The following is a 6,397-nucleotide window of genomic DNA, read 5'->3' as shown; positions in this document are numbered from 1 at the left end:
GTATTATTGTAAAAAAAAAAAAAAAAGCTCTAGCTTTATGGGGGAGGAGGAAAATAAATATTCTTTTCCAACATCTCTTACTATTCCTTTTCTCTAGGTGTTTTTGCTTGAAACTAATTGGGCCCTTTAATTAACCAGAGGTAAGGTAAACATGATAGCTTCTTCCTTAGCTTCTTCATTTTAAGAGCTCAAGGTACCTGCAGAGTACCTTAAGACTAGAGTACTCTTAAGACCACATACGAGGAGGGGAAGTGCTACAGAAATATTAAAAAGGATCCTTTTTCTCATTCTAGACAGCTACTAAAGTGATTTTCCTAAATCCAAGGTCTGAACAATTCACTCCCTTATTCAAGAAATTCCCTTGGCTCCCTATGCCCTCTAGGATCAAATATAAATTCCTCTGGCATTTAAAGTCCTTCACAACCTGGTTCCAATCTCCCTTATCATTTCCCCTTTCTTCTCTCTACAGTAGAGGTAAACAGGTCTTCTTCCTGTTCCTCAAACCCAACACTCTATATTCCAATTCAATGGCTTTCTGGTGGCCATTGCTCTCACCTAGAGAGAATTCCCTCCTTACCTCACCCTCTAAGAATAGTTCCTTTCTTTGGAAAATCATCTCAAGTTGTCACCTACTACAGGGAGTCTTTCCTGATCCCCTCAGCTGCTAGTGCCCCTCCCCCACAAAATCACCTAGTCTTTATTTTGTACACAATATATGTATATTAATAACATTCTCTCTCGCAATTGAATATGAGCTCCTTGAGAGTAGGGGCCATTTTATTTTTATTTTTGTAATTCCAGTGTCTAACATATATAAAAAGTGCTTAATAAATGTTTGTTGACTGATTTCTGCCCCTCCCTCCCTCAACCTTTTACATCTAAGACAGCTGCCTACCTTCTCTGTTCCCTAGGTCTACTATTGCCTTTAGAGATTTCTCACAATCACTTTGCCCTTGACCTGAATAAAAAAGTAGGGCTCTTACGAGGAGGAGACTAGCTTCCCGATAGAGTAGGCTCCTCTGTCCCTTTAAAGCTAGATTGCACAATGGATAAGATATTGGGTCTAGAGTCAGGAAAATCTGAGTTCAAATCCAGCATCAGACACTAGCTGAGTGACCCTGGGCAAGTCACTTAACCCTGTTTGCCTTAGTTTCCCCATTTATAAAATTAGCTGGATAAGGGAAATGGCAAACCACTCCAGTATTTTGGCCAAAAAAATCCCCAAATGGGATTATGAAGAGTCTGACATGACTGAAACGATTGGTTTAAATATGATTCATTTTATTAATTCTTAAGTGTTCTTGAATTCCTGGTATAAATCTAACTGGGTCATCACAAATGCTTTGTTGGGTAAATTGCTATGTCATCTTTTTGCCATGGTTTTATTTCACATTTTGGAGTCACTATACATTAATGATATTGGTCTATATGTCTATTTCTTTGCTTTATCCTTCCCTGATTTAAGACTATGTCTTATTAAAGAAATTTGACAAAGTATTTTCTCATTTTTTAAAGAATAATTTGTATAACATAGGTACTTATGTTTCCTTAAATTTTGATAGATTTCTCCTCTCATTCAAAAGTTTTTGTTTGTTTCTTGGGATGTTTCCTTTATAGCTATTCCTGTTTCCTTCTCTGAGATTGGAGTTAACTCTCTGCTTTCTTAGGGCAGCTACTTGGAGCAGTGGATAGAGGGTTGGGCCTGGAGTCAAAACTCCTCTTCCAAATTCTGAGACACTGAGTGAGCCTGGGCAAATCACAAGGAAATGACAAACCACTTCACTATCCCTGCCAAGAAAATTCCAAATGGGGTTACAAAGATTAGGATCCCCTTTTTATCACTAGCTGTGCTTGGTTTAGATTCCATGGAACATCATGCCCTCAGGCTGGGTACCTCCTAGTGCCCTCCCCCTAGCCTTTTCAGCTTCCTTTTATCTTCTCTCATTAGATTGTAAACTCCTTAAGGGCTAGGACCAGCTTTCTTTTTCACATTCGCATCCCCAGCCCTTAGCCCAGGGCTTGACACAGAACAGGTGCTTAATTAGTGTTTATTGTATTTGGATTATTTAAGATCTCTATTTGGTGACCTGTTGATTTGGATATCTGTTTCTTTTGTGTTCTTAGTTTTATGGGCACTTAATGTTTATTGTACTGTTTTCTTCTGTGTAGTATGGAAGTAGAGACAATTAGAGGAGATTACTTTGTCACTTTCTCTTATATTGATCCTTTCCCATCCCTCATCACCCTCCCCCAACACACTCCATTTCCAATCAGCTGCCAAATGCAATCAATTTCACTGTTCATTCCCTATCATAGTTATTGCCTTCTTCTCCACTGTCACTACCCTAGTTCATTAACTAAGAATTATTGAGCTATATCAAGGTGCATGTCTGCCACTGTAACTGGTATCAAAGGGCATATTTGTGAAATATACAGAGAAGAGACTGAAATGGGTGACATCATCTCATTGATCAAGCTCTTCTAAACCTGACTTGAATCATTGCAGAACAATTAGAAATACATCCTCCCACCAAGAGACAATCAGATTGATTTTTCAGTTACACGACTTCATGACTTACTGAGACATACCACAAGGTGAAAGGCATTTTATTTCTCCTTTGGCCATGGCAATTGAAAAAGTAGAATCAGTAGGTCTATCTATGATCATTAAAATAATAAAGAAAGCTCTGCAAAATGAACCCCCTTGTTAATTAAATCAATGTGTTAACTTTCTATTTTATAGCCTTTGACCCTGATGACAGACCTAGATTTTAAAGTAATCTTGCATCTAATTCAATCCAATGCAGTAGCTATGATGTTGATTAATAAATGACGGGCAGTAGTAGTAACCCAGGGGTGAGGAACCTGCTACCTTAAGGCCACATGTGTTTCTCTAGGCCCTTTGACTGAATCCAAACTTCACAGAACAAATCCCCTTAATAAAAGGATTTGTTCTGTAAAAGTTGGACTCAGTCAAAAAGCCACACCCAAGGACCTAGAAAGCCACATGTGGCCTCAAGGCTGAAGGTTTCCCACCCCTGGATGATCAAGAGCCAGCCTTGGAGCCAGGAGGACATGGGTTCAAATCATGTCTGTGACACGTAGTGGTGTCGTAACCCTGAACAAGTCACATCTCAGGGCTCTACGTGACTCTCTAAGACTCTGAACTGCAGAGAAGGTATGAATCTATATGCTGGTAGAGGGAATTTTCTTCTCCAGGAGTTCACAAGGAAATCACAGGTCCAGTTCCCATCCCACTGCGTGCTAGTCACAGAGGGTACAAAGGCAAAACAATCCTTGACCCTTGGCCCTCTTTTGCCTTGTTCCCTTCCTACCCACCTTATCAATTCTTTTCAGACTCTTTCATTGGTTCATGTTCTTCCATTCACCTCCAAGTGTAGGTATCTCCCCAAACTCTAACCTTGGCCTTTTTCCATTCATTTTGTACTCGGTCACTTAATGATCACAAATTCCCACAAATCCAATTATGCAGGTGATTTCCAGATTTGTACCTTTAAGGATAACCCTCCCCCCAAAGTTTGCCTGCTAACTATCTCCACTTGGCTGCCCTACCACTAATTCAGACTCAGCATTTCCAAAACAACTCATTGTCATAACCACTAAATCCATCCTCCCTCCCAAATTCCCTACTTCTGTTAATGGCACAACCACATATTCTCCACAGTCCCTCAGGATTCCAATGATGGAGTGATCTTTGACTCATCCCGCTGCCTCTATATCTATATACAAGTCTGTTCATTCTGCTTCCAAAATTTTTTCCCATCTATCCCCTCTTCTCCAACCTGAATCACTACCCTAATTCTTTAGCTCCTAAATCATCTTTCTTTCTCCAATGTCTTCGCCTTCTAAACTCTTAATAATCTAGCTGACAACATAAACTTCCAAATTTCCATGCAATCTCCCTCTTTGAAATCTTCAGCAACTTTTCATTTCCTATAGAATAAACTATGAACTCCTCAACCTGGTAATTAAATCCTTTCAAAATCTGGCCACAGCTTGCCTTTCTATCCTGATTTCCCATATCACCTTTTTTCCACACTCTTTCTTCCAAAATACACAAGTTTTGATCTTCATTCTCTTTCTTTACTACCACCACACATAGCATTCACATGGGCTGTCATCCACGCTGATAATGATATCCCTCCCCATTGAAATCCTTCCATGGGAACTCAAAATCTTGTGGAGATGAATGTTGAAAACTAAAAATAAGTAAATTAACAAATACTTTTAAAAAATAATTTTAAAAAGGAAATCCTTCCATGAGAGATTTAGCTCACCACTCCTTCACTGATATTTCCATCTTCTGTCAAATTAGCTGGTAGATAATTAGCATTTAATAAATACTTGCTGACTGACCTGAAATGATCTTTCTCCTCACATTTTCTTAGATTGCTATGGCTGGGTTTGTCGTTTGCAATGATTGTTTTGAGTTAGCTAAGTAGAATTTCTCATCTGAAGTCAGGAAGACCTGACTTCAAATCCTCAGACATTTACCAGCTGTGTGACCTTGCGAAAGTCACTTACGATCTTTTGCCTGAGTTTCCTCATCTGTCAAATGGAGAAAATAATAATATCTACCATATCTACCTGCCAGGTTCATTGTGAGCATCAAACAAGATAATATTTGTAAAACTTTTGCAAGCCTTAAAGAGCTATATAAATGCTAGCTATTATTATTGCTAAGACCACCTTCCTTGCAGGGCTGTTGTGTCGCTCAAAAGAAATAACTTATTGAAAGTTCTTGGTAAAATTTATTCTTCTTCTATCTTATAGAAGACTTTACTGAGTATATGTTCTATCCCCCTATTCAACCTCCTTGTGTACAAGAACTGGTTTGTTTTGTGTCTCTAATGTCCATCACAGTGACTTGTACATGGTAATCTCTCTCTCTGTCTCTGTCTCTCTCTCTCTCTGTCTCTCTCTCTCTCTCTCTCTCTCTCTCTCTCTCTCTCAAAAAAATATTATTTTGAATTAGGTAAAAGAAGAGAGACATGTAGATGCTGAGGATGGGAAACGTATTGTGGTCAAATATTATCAGGCAGTTACATGGTATAGCGGATACACCCCTGGATTTGTAGGTCAGAAAGTGGTCAGATTATGACATCATTTAAAATTCTGCACCAGACACCTACTAGATGTGTGACCTTGGTTGAGTCATTTGACCAATATTTGTATCAGTTTCTTCATCTTTAAAACAGAAAAAATAATACCTACTTCCCAGACATATTGTGAAGATAAAATGAAATATTCAGAAAATGTTTTGCAAATATTGAAACATTTTTAGAATTTTTTCAATTATTGTCCCAAATGTTCATGATGCTATTTAAGGTTTTCTTGGCAAAGTGTTTTTCTATTTCCTTCTCCAGTGGATCCACTTTGTCACATAATCAAAGGTTAAATGATCTGGCCCAGGCTCACACAGATAGTAAGTTTTTGAGGCCAGATTTGAACTCATGAAGATGACTCTTCCTAATTCCAAGGCCTCCACTCTATCCACTGCACCATCTACCTGCCCTGATACCAACTTACTTAACAGCAATAAAAAACTGTCTTATTTATGATCTCTGCATTTCTTGCTTCCTCCTCAGTACCTCCAGCCCCAATGCAATGACCCCATAGATAGGTTAATATGGAAACTGGTTCTTCCTACAGCTATTCAGTTTTCCTTATGGAGTTAGAAGTAAATCAATGGGGGGCGGAGCCAAGATGGCAGCTGGAAAGCAGGGACTAGCTATGAGCTCCCCGCCAAGTCCCTCCAAAAACCTATAAAAATGGCTCTGAACCAATTCTAGAACTGCAAAACCTACAAAATAGCAGAGGGAAGCAGGGCTCCAGCCCAGGACAGCCTGGATGGTTGCTGGGTGAGGTCTTTCGCACACAGAGCTGGGAGCAGAACAGAGCTCAGCATGGGCGGCACAGACCAACCAGACCAGGAGCCAGGCAGAGCGTGCCCTAGCACCCTGAATCAGTGAGCTGTGGCAGTTGCCAGACTTCTCAACCCACAAATACCAAAGAAAACAGAGAAGAACTGCAGAACCCACAAAATAGCAGAGGGAAGCAGGGCTCTAGCCTAGGACAGCCTGGATGGTCTCTGGGTGAGGTCTTTCATGCACAGAGCTGGGAGCAGAGTGGAGCAGAGCCGAGCTTGGGTGGTGCAGACCAACCAGACCAAGAGCCAGGCAGAGTGTGACCTAGCACCCTGAATCAGTGAACTGGAGCAGTTACCAGACTTCTCAACCCACAAACACCAAAGACAACAGAGAAAGTTAGTGGGAAAAGCTGCTGTAGACAGGGGGATAGAGTTCCCGGTTCAGCCATCAACATGAGGGCAGCGGAGGTGGGGCAGCTACAGAACTACAGCTGCAGTTGCTTCTGG

The sequence above is a fragment of the Trichosurus vulpecula genome, chromosome 6 (genome assembly GCF_011100635.1).
Source record: "Trichosurus vulpecula isolate mTriVul1 chromosome 6, mTriVul1.pri, whole genome shotgun sequence".
Classification (NCBI taxonomy): domain Eukaryota; kingdom Metazoa; phylum Chordata; class Mammalia; order Diprotodontia; family Phalangeridae; genus Trichosurus; species Trichosurus vulpecula.
The sequence above is the reverse complement of the archived record's forward strand: the minus strand, read 5'-3'. Positions refer to the sequence as shown.